Below are 11,864 nucleotides of genomic sequence, written 5' to 3'. Positions count from 1 at the left end.
ATGCCTCATAAATGGTGTTTTGACCTCAAGCACAAAGACCCCAATCCAAAACCCCATGGATTCATAAAAAGCTTGGACAAAGGGACACTCTGGACCTCCAAGGGTCCAGATCCAGAACCTAACTCGCTTAAGGGACCAAGGAAGCACTAGATCTAGCCACAAAAGGGCTCAATAAGCCCTAAATCAACATGAACATCAACATAACAGAGAATGGATCGAAAATAGTACCTCAAACGTGATGTTCTGGACCTCAAATCTTCAGGAAGTGGCTCCTCTTGTTTCCCCTTGGCTATTGCTTCCTTTCCCTTGCTAGATAACACCTCCAAGGTCAATAATGGCTCCTTGACTTACTCCAAACGCTCAAGCTCACTAGGGTTTCTCTCAAGGGACTGGTGAGCACAAATGACGGCCATAAGGCCCTTTAAATAGGCTCCAAACCCGAGAAATTAGGGTTTCATTAAACAGCGCGGACTCGCCGAGTCCGGGCGCGAACCCGAGTCCAAATCCGCGATCATACTCGGCGAGTCTAGGCTCCAACTCGCCGAGTCTTCTCACAAATCATCAAAATAAATAAATAAATAAATAATACATGGGAATCCGGGCTGTTACAATTCTCCCCCACTAGAACTAGAATTCGCCCTCGAAGTCTCGCTCTGCAAATAGCTCCGGATGCTGCTCACGCAATTCACGCTCCGGCTCCCAGGTCATCTCCGATCCCCTCTGATGCTGCCACTGAACCAACACCAGGGGTACCTCCCTGTTCCTCAAAACCTTGATTTTCCGATCTCTGATGGCCACTGGTCTCTCGGCATAATTCAGGCTCGCATCCACCTAAATATCCTCTAATGGAACCACTGCCAACTCATTGGCTATACACTTCCTTAGCTGCGAGACATGAAAAGTGTCGTGAATCTGCCCCAACTCTGCTGGCAAATCCAAACGATAGGCTACCCGGCCTACCCTCGCGATCACTCGGAAAGGACCAATATATCGGGGTCCCAACTTGCCCCTCTTCCTGAATCGAATCACTCCTTTCCAAGGAGAGACCTTCAGGAGTACAAGGTCGCCGACCTGAAACTCAAGCTCGGACCTGCGTCTGTCTACATAACTCTTATGTCGGCTCTGAGCAGCCAACAACCTCTGTCTGACCTGCTGAATCTGCTCTGTCGTCTGAAGCACGATCTCTGTACTGCCCATCACCCGCTGACCAACCTCTCCCCAACAAATGGGGGTCCGACACCTCCTCCCATACAACAGCTCAAAGGGTGGCATACCAATGCTTGAATGATGGCTGTTGTTGTAGGAAAACTCGGCCAAGGGCAAATATGCATCCCAGCTACCCCCAAAATCCAACACACATGCTCGGAGCATGTCCTCGAGCGTCTGAATCGTCCGCTCACTCTGACCGTCTGTGTGGGGATAATATGCGGTACTAAAATGCATTCTAGTACCCAACTCCTCATGAAACTTCTTCTAGAATCTGGAAGTGAAACGCATATCACGGTCTGAAACAATTGAGATCAGCACCCCATGCCGAGATACCACTTCCCTCACATACAACTCCGCCAATTTCTCTGTTGAAGAACTCTCGCTAATAGCAAGGAAGTGAGCGCTCTTCGTCAACCTGTCCACAATCACCCAAATTGCATCAACTCCTCTGGCAGTCCTTGGCAAGTTGGTGATGAAATCCATAGTAATCTGTTCCCATTTCCATTCGGGAACCTCCAATGGCTGCAACTTACCATGCGGCCTCTGGTGCTTAGCCTTAACCCTACGACAGGTCAAGCACCTCTCAAAAAACCACGCGACATCCCTCTTCATACAGGGCCACCAATACTCCTTTCTCAAATCCAAATACATCTTAGTGGCCCCCGGATGGATCGAAAATTTCGACCGATGCGCCTCCTCCATCAAAATGGTACGCGTTCCTCCCACAAACGGTACCCAGATACGCCCCTGAAATGTGATAAGCCCCCGACCATCGGTAACGAACTCTGAAACCAAACCAACAACCCGTTCCCTCTTCTGCATCTCAGGTCGCACAGCCTCGGCCTGTGCCCCACGAATGGCATCCAATACTAGAGCTATCACGGTCAATCTCAAACATACCTCCCGTAGCAGGGTGCTCTCCGCCCTGCGGCTGAATGCATCGGCTACCACATTAGCCTTGCCTGGGTGGTACAGGATCTCACAATCATAATCCTTGACCACATCCAACCACCTTCTCTGACGCATATTTAGGTTGGGCTGATCCATCAAATACTTCAAACTATTATGGTCCGTGTATATCGTACACCGAACCCCATACAAGTAGTGACGCCAAATCTTGAGGGCGAACACCACTGCCCCCAACTCTAGATCATGGGTGGGATATCTCGTCTCATGAGGCTTCAGCTGCCTCGATGCATATGCTACCACATGCCCCTTCTGCATCAGCACCGCTCCCAATCCCAAAATCGATGCATCACAGTATACCACAAAGTCCTCCATCCCTTTTGGGAGAGCTAACACCGGGGCTTCGCACAACCTCTGGCGAAGTGTCTCAAAGGAGGCCTGCTGCTCAGGGCCCCATGAAAAAGCAACACCCTTCCAGGTCAATCTGGTGAGTGGCACTGCGATCTTGGAGAAATCCTTAATAAACCTCCGATAATACCCTGCCAACCCTAGGAAACTCCTGATCTCGGAGGGTGATCTCGGCACTTCCCAACTCATCACCGCCTCAACCTTGGCTGGATCGACCAATATCCCTTCCTGGGTAACGAGATGTCCTAAGAACTGGACCTCCTGCAACCAGAAATCACACTTGGAGAATTTGGCATAAAGCCTCTCTGACCTCAGAACTCCGAGAACCTCTCTCAAATGCTCCTCATGCTGCTCTCTAGATCTCGAATATACCAGAATGTCGTCGATAAACACAATCACCGACCGATCCAGCATCGGCCTACACACTCAGTTCATGAGATCCATGAACACCGCCGAGGCATTGGTGATCCCAAAAGGCGTCACCACAAACTCATAATGCCCATAACGCGTCCTGAACGCTGTCTTCTGGACGTCCTCATCCCGCACCCTCACCTGATGATATCCATACCTCAAATCGATCTTGGAGAACCAAGATGCTCCCTTCAACTGATCGAATAAATCATCGATCCTCGGCAATGGGTAATGGTTCTTGACCGTTAGCTTGTTCAACTCCCAGTAATCAATGCACATCCGGTGTGAACCATCCTTCTTCTTGAGGAACAGGATAGGCGCTCCCCGCGGCGAGCTGCTCGGCCGAATAAAACCTTCCCCAACAGCTCCTGAAGCTGCGAGGATAACTCTTGCATCTCTGGAGGTGCAAGGCGATAAGGCACCTTAGCGATAGGCGCGGCTCCTAGAACCAAATCGATACTGAACTCCACTTGCCTCACAGGAGCCACACCCGACAACTCCTCGGGAAATACATCCGGAAACTCACGCACCACCGGAACCTCCTCTACTGAACTCGGCCTCTTGGAATCCACCCGCGTATCCATCACATACGCCACAAAACCCTTACAACCCTATTGTAGACACTGCCTCGCTCTAGCGGCCGAACATAACGCTGATCCTGAACGTGTACCTTCGCCGTACACCGAAAGAACTCCCCTACTAGGGTCTCGTATGGTCACCAGCTGACGCTCGCAGTCGATAACCGCACCGAATCTGCTCAACCAGTCCATGCCCACAATGACACAAACATCACCCATCGCAATAGGAACCAGATCAATTGGGAACTCAACACCGAATATCTCGACTACGCAACCTTGGAGAACCTCCGTGGCATAAATCACCCTCTCATCAGCTATGGAAACTCTCAGAGGCCGACTCAACGCCTCACGACTAACACTGATATGCTTACTAAAAGCCAAAGATACAAAAGACCGACTCGCACCTGAGTCAAATAACACCAAGGCAGGTACAGAATTCACAAGAAAAGTACCTACGCATAACATAACATAAGAATAATATCCCAACATCAAAATAAATACATGAAAGAATACATACCAGCCATGACCTCAGGCGCTGCGCGGACCTCCTCCGCGGTCAGCTGAAAGGCTCTCCCTCATGCCCTCGGCGCCTCGGCCTTCACTGGCCGACTCTCTGTAGCTCTGATGGCGGCAGGGGCAGATCCCTGAGGTGCTCCCTGAGATGACCCTCGCAACTGCGGACACTCTGCCTTCCGGTGTCTGGTCTGATTGCAGTGGAAGCACACTGCAAACCCCTTGGGGCAATCCTTGGCCATATGCCCCTCCTTGCCACACTTCCCATAAGTGCGGCCCTTCTGGCTCCCTGGTTTGGGATCAGCGGGCTTGGCCCGCTTGGCTACCGGCTGAGACTGTGCTGGTCGCTGATCCCTCCCCTTAGACTCCGCCTCCTGCCTGGCCTGAGTCTCCAGCTCAATCTCCCTCTTCCGGGCATTTGCCTGAAGCTCAGCAAATGTCCGGTACGAGTAGTTCGCCGCGAACTCCCGAATGTCTCGCCTCAAAATACTCAAATATCAACTCATACGTGCCTGCTCAGTGGACACGTGCTCAGGGCAGAACATCGCCCTCTCATGGAACATCCTGGTGATCGTTGTAACTGACTCAGTACCCTACTTGAGGGTCAGAAACTCTTGTGCCAAACGCTCCCTCTCCACCTGGGGAACGTACTCATCTCGGAATATGGCAGTGAACCTCTCCCAGGTCACTGCCGCAAGCTCAGCAGGCGTAAAATGCGCCGTCACAAACTTCCACCAGTCCTTCGCTCCCAAGCGAAGCTAGTTTAGCGCGAACCGAACCTTCAAATGCTCAGGAGATGAGCAAGTGAAGAAACACCCCTCTATATCAGAAATCCACCTCATAGCTGCCACCGGGTCCTGGGTCCCATCAAACTCTGGTGGTTTTGTGTTGCTGAACTCCCGGAACAGCAACGCATCACCACCTTGCGGCCTCGCGACAGCAATAGCTGCGGTGGCCGCTGCAACAGCAGCCTCAGAAAGAGCGGCATAACGCTCATCAAAGGTCTCAATCAGCATGGTCTTAATAGACCCAAACATCTCTGGTATCTCTGCCCTGATGGTCGCAGCCACCTCCTCGTGGATGATCCGGCGGATCTCCTCATCACTGGTATCACTGCTCTCCGGCATCAAACGTGTCCTCACCATGATCTACCTTTGAAATACAACTTACGAAAAATTAGAACCCCTTCGAGCATACTCACACTCGACAACTCATTCCTCCTTGATCCTTGGTATTCCAAAGATTCTTACATGGGCTATACACCGCTCCGGTGCTTTCAGTAGTATGGGCCCAATACTACTGTCTGCACCGTATCAGAATACACCCCAAGTCCTCCTCTTCAGATCCCAAATTCCAAGTACTCTATCATGCACAGGCTATTCTCTAATAGATCCCTCATAAGCCTCTCGCTGCTACCTACTCACTCTCAAGCATCTCATAGCAGCTCACCACTTCCTAGGCTAAGGCATCACAAATCAGGCCACTCTAGTCCTAATAGGAATACTTAGCCTACTCTAGCATGCGAATACATCATATCAATATCAATAGCACATAACATGAGGGTATTTTGGGAAATCACCGTTTGGGCACGGAATGATCGTACACACAACTTTGCTCTGCGTTTCTTTTCAAAATCTTTTACTCTTTTTGAAAATACTTCTCAAATCCTCAGTTTGAGTTCAAATACGCCTGAAGGTGTACTCGAATCCCTCAAACCAAGGCTCTGATACCAACTTGTAACACTCTGAATTTCAAAATAATTTTTCGCAAAATATAAAAACATTTTTCATTTAATTTTCATAAAACATCAAGTTTAAATCTCCAATTCACATCATACAAAATCCCAAGATCACATAACATAAAAATCCCTTGCGTGTGTACAGATGAAGCCGGCGCCTTCCGACAGTCATCACTAGTACCTGAAACAAACAACACTAACACTGTAAGCACAAAGCTTAGTGAGTTCCCCAAAATACCACACATAACACATATTAGCCACTCGAGGCTATAACTCTGTGGGTCCGTAGACCCTACTCTGTGAACCCACTGTTTCTAACTCTGGGAACCTTCCGGTTCCAACTCTATAAACATGCACAGCATAAATCACATAGACATCATGCAGTACAACACATAACATACACATAACATACACATACTCTGTCACATAACTCTGATTACCTACTCGAGGTAAAGTATAATGAAAAGACTCACCTCGTATATCTCGATAACCCGCAAATCCTAGAAATCACTCATGCTCGATCCTCCGAGCTATGATCCTCTTATAACATCATACATCTCTAATTAACACTTTTACCACTAAGGTTGACTACCCCTATCAAGTCAACACTGGTCAACTTTGGTCAACGGTCAACTTTGACCGGACTCGGCGAGTGCACTAGGGTGACTCGGCGAGTCTATACGTATTCACCAACTCTCTAGGATTCTCTTTTGACACGTCGAGTACTCCCCTGACTAGACGAGTTCCACCTGGCATGAATCGCGGGGCCACCACGACTCAACTCGCCGAGTCTCCAGAACAACTCGGCGAGTTCCAGCTCGACTCAGTCCGCCTGTCAACCCTCTCTAATTCTCCCTGACTCACTGAGTCGACCCTTAACTCGGCAAGATCACTCGCTGAGTGGCTAAGGACAAACTTCATGCTACTCGTCGAGTCTGTTCTTCGGACTCGGCGAGTCCATGCCATGCACCAACTCAATCTCACTTCTGAGGTCAGATCTGCTCCAACAACTCATAGATCTGGCCATCCCAAGCACATTCATCACGTAAAGTTCATGTCTTGGTGCTCATAACACACCCCATGCCTCATAAATGGTGTTTTGACCTCAAGCACAAAGACCCCAATCCAAAACCCCCATGGATTCATAAAAAGCTTGGACAAAGGGACACTCTGGACCTCCAAGGGTCCAAATCCAGAACCTAACTTGCTTAAGGGACCAAGGAAGCACTAGATCTAGCCACAAAAGGGCTCAATTAGCCCTAAATCAACATGAACATCAACATAACAGAGAATGGCTCGAAAATAGTACCTCAAATGTGATGTTCTGGACCTCAAATCTTCAGGAAGTAGCTCCTCTTGTTTCCCCTTGGCTATTGCTTCCTTTCCCTTGCTAGATAACACCTCTAAGGTCAATAATGGCTCCTTGACATACTCCAAACGCTCAAGCTCACTAGGGTTTCTCTCAAGGGACTGGTGAGCACAAATGACGGCCATAAGGCCCTTTAAATAGGCTCCAAACCCGAGAAATTAGGGTTTCGTTAAACAGCACGGACTCGCCGAGTCCATCCTTGGACTCGCCGAGTCCGGGCGCGAACCCGCGTCCAAATCCGCGATCATACTCGGCGAGTCTAGGCTCCAACTCGCCGAGTCTTCTCACAAATCATCAAAATAAATAAATAAATAAATAAATAATACCTGGGAATCCGGGCTGTTTCAGTGAAGAAGATTAATTTACCTAGAATGGTGATTTACGTAAGCACAAGAAGAATATGAGGAATGTCGGCCGCAATCGCGAAGAGGGTGGACCGGAGGAAACACGTTCAAAACCCAACTAGCAATCATAGCTCTTAAACCAACAGTCTCCCACTTGGATAAGTCTAAAACTATTATTGCAAGTATGACTTGAAAAGCCAACTAGCAATCGTAGCTCTTAAAAGTAGTTGTCAAACTCTAAACAAATCAATGACGCGTCCATTAGATATGTGATCATATATTCCTGCATTCTAGATATCATATGGACTGAGACATGGATTATAATCATTCTCTCTGTCCATCTGTTGTTTCCTGATTTCCGATTTATGACGACTGACTAGTTGAACAAATCAAATTAGTCCAAGCCCGGCCGAGCACTTATGTTTGTCATCACTAAATCATCGAGGGGCCCACAGATATCGCTTTTATTCCTCCAAGAGTAAAAGAAATGGATAAAATTCGAATCATATGCTTGTTCTACTACTTTTTGAATCATACACAAAGGCACGTTTTATAACATCGAGTTACCAATATATATCAATAAGGAAACCCAGAGGGGGGTTAGAGTACCTGAATGGACATCTTTTGATTTCCCTGAAAAGTATGATCATTAATATCTGAACTGGTGTTCCACCAGACTATCTAGAATAGTCAACTGTCATCACCTATACTTCTGTTAGATGACTGGTCGCGGTAATACAATGTGTGACCTCTCACCACTATATACCCAACCCATTATTATTCTTTTCCAAAACCCTTCACTATCAAATAAGTATATGATAAATTAATTTATATAAATAAAAATCATATCATATTATAGCACATATATCAAGTACACAGATAGGAAGCGCATATACATTTAGTAGATACTTCATATCTATGTGTAAGCTGAAAGCAACTATGCACTCACCTAACTTAGATGCGTGACTTGTGATCTGGGCAGAGTTTAGCCTAACACATTAGATCTTCCCTTAATGTTACCTAAGTGTGATTAATAAAGAATCTTAGTCTAATGATCGCGGTGACTAATAGTAGTCTAGATTCCTCCCTAATCCCACTGTCTACATCAAGATCTATCAAGTAAGGATCAACTAGGCAGTAAAGTTGGGAGGCAGAATCATTTCGGAAGACAGCCTTTCTGAAATCCAACAACCAAGCCAGTGTGACCATTATAGACACTTCTCCTATAAGTAGATAATCAGTATTATGACTTTGAATCACTGCCAAATCTTATTTATAGGTTCATAATAGCAACTTACGGCTATAAATATAAGTTACATTGAAAACAAAGAGTGTAGCTTAACTTACAGAGGTTTTAGCGAAAACTAGGAAAACATGTGCACAGGACTCCGAAACCGAAAGCTATATGTGTCGGACATCTTGACCCCTCAAAAAATTACTAAATATCCCTAGGAAACCCCAAAAATTTGGACTCAAGAAGGTATAGTAGCACAGAGAGAATGGGATTGTAAAATTGGTGTGAAATGATTGAAGAACAGAAGGGGTATATGTAGGGTCAGGCGCGCGCATCGTGCATAGCCAAGAGGCACGCTGCGCACAACGACCTTGTTGGTCCATCTAACTAGTGATGTGTGTCGCGCGTTGGTTTAGCCACCCCCTCCTTCTAGAAGCAGACAAATGTCAACATTTCATGGTCCCACATGTTACCATTGTCTTGGGCCATGTCACTTCGTTTTGCGGGAGAAGGGGTGCCCGACATTACCACGTGGCGCCCTCTCGTGGTGCCACGTCATCGTATCAGGTATTTTCCATAAATCATTGGATGTCCATAACGTTCACATACAAGCTCTGTTTTCAGCGTTCTTTATAACCTCGGTATCCTCTCGACGTGCTCTACAACTTTCATTAAGGTCTCAACATCTAATTATTACTCTAACAAAATTTAATATTTAGACCACTTTAGACTATAAAAGCTCGTGCGAAATTCGTAACTTCTTCATACAAACTTCGTTCCTGATTGTCATTCTATCGACGGGTTCAAATTTATGATATCTTCAATTCTCGTTTAGATTGTGTCGACTAACAATCAACCGATTAGAATCTTGATTTCTATGTCCGCACCATTACGCTGTAACTTCGAAAAATCATAGCTTCCTCTTACGAACTCAAGTTTGGACGTTCTCCATATGCACACACTCGATTTTACGACTACTAGAACTATCATTTGATCGCTTTGGCTAAAAAGTAATTTATCAAAAATTCACTTTTTACGAGATGTAGAGTTGTGCTGGTTTAATCGCGAAACTTCGAAGAAGCACAAATTCTTCATACGAAGTCCGATTTCATTGTTCTATATATATGCAAAATCCTTTCCAAACATACTACAAATTTGGCTAAGATTATTTGTCCAAAATATTCTTCTATAAAAAAAGTCATTTTTAATGTTAATTTAACCTTAATTAACTAGCCCGAATTTGCGGGTGTAACCATGATGTCCACTTCTACCATTACCCAAAGAATCAAAATACAATTTCACCTTGACTTGAATATGGAAGATCATCTCTATTAGATTGGGGAGAATCATTTTCATCCGAACGGAGAAGACCATTTTTATCTTGATTTAACATCTAAAAAATGTGAAAAGAGAAAAATTCAAAATAGTATATTTAAGTCCTTAATTATTAACCTAATATATTAAAAAAGAAATTAGAACAACTTAAAGCATTAGAAAACTCTAGAAAGAAACTAAAGAGTAAATAAATTACAAAGATGTGAAATTGATTGGATTTTTTAACTAATAAACACAAGAAATTACAATTTTTCAGTTTCTACTTTTGAAACAAATGAACGAAAACTCCTTAAGTAGTATGTAATATCGATTTCATAATATCCTTTCTATTAGAATTACACGGCATCAACTCCAACCAATTGAACAATTCTATGATCGATAATACCAAAGGCCTTTCCAGATCTACCAATCTACAAATTCCATCCCAAGTCCTTGCAACGATTTCACACCTTAAGAAAAGATCCTCAACATTTTTTGGCTCACCAACACAGAATGGGCATAAAGAATTATGCACATCAACTCCTTTGCCAATAAGATTCCCTCTTAACAGAAAATATTTCCCTATGTAGGAACAAAACGATTCCATCTTGTGACTTTATTCGCATTCGGAAGAAAATAATCATCCAACCTTTTCTAAATATCACTCACCAAGAAAGTATTGATATCATCCAACCTCCAAGCCTACGAGTCAAGACGATGGTTCAAGGTGGTATTTGAAATCAGCTACACTAACTCCATATGTTGTTGATTCTTCACACCTCCACAAACACTTCTACACCACTACCAAGAATTACCCGTATAATTTAATTTGTCTAAAATTAAACAACTTTTATTTCACTCCAACAGATAAAAATGGGGGACACCATCTTTTAAAGCCATGTCCCCTACCCAAACATCCTTCCAAAATCGAGTAGAGGTTCCATGTACCACCATTTTCACCAAAACCAAATGTGGGATAATTGCTTTGTTATTGAATTCATCCATCGATTTGACATTTCGAGCCCATGCCCCATTTCCAACAACTAAAGATTCACCAAACCGAAATTAACATGAACCTCCATGCACCGCTTTAATCACCTTAACTTACAAATCATTTTTGGCGGTACGAAAGCACCATCTCCACTTTTGTAAAGACACATTATTAAAAATCCTAAGACTCCCAACATCCAGCCCTCCTTTTTGTTTTGAAGCTAACAACCAGTAACGACCCAATTTTCATGTCCAAAAATTTCATTTTTGATTAAGTGATTTGCAAAACATTTGTAACAAATATCATCCGATCATATCATTTAATAAAAACATGTCTCGTATCTGAAAACCGAATCGTAAAAACATAATAATGTCAGAGTAAAAATCCCAGAATAACTCATAATGCGGAAAACAAAGAGTGTGTGTATGATGTGCCGCTACCGCGCCAGCACCTTCCCCTTCGCTGAAGAGGTACCTGAAACCAAAACTATAAACTGTAAGCGCGAATCTTAGTGAGTTCCCCCAACGTACCACATACCATACAACCACATAGCATACATACTGCCAAACAATTCTGGGGTGCCGACCTACCCATGCGGCCATTCTGGGGTGCCGTCCTACCCGTGTCAAGCTATTCTGGGGTACTGACCTGCCCGTCGGTCCTAACAACCGACCCTTGGGGACTATTCCACCTCCTAGTGCTACTATCACATATATCATAACATAAACATATTATCAGACATATCTGGGGTGTCCGAACTACCCTTCGGTCCTAACAACCAAACTTGGGGACTATTCCCCCTACTACGACTATCACATATAACATATCATGCCAGCATATAAACATATC

Source organism: Lactuca sativa, chromosome 4, assembly GCF_002870075.4.
Source record: "Lactuca sativa cultivar Salinas chromosome 4, Lsat_Salinas_v11, whole genome shotgun sequence".
NCBI classification, from domain to species: domain Eukaryota; kingdom Viridiplantae; phylum Streptophyta; class Magnoliopsida; order Asterales; family Asteraceae; genus Lactuca; species Lactuca sativa.
The sequence above is the reverse complement of the archived record's forward strand: the minus strand, read 5'-3'. Positions refer to the sequence as shown.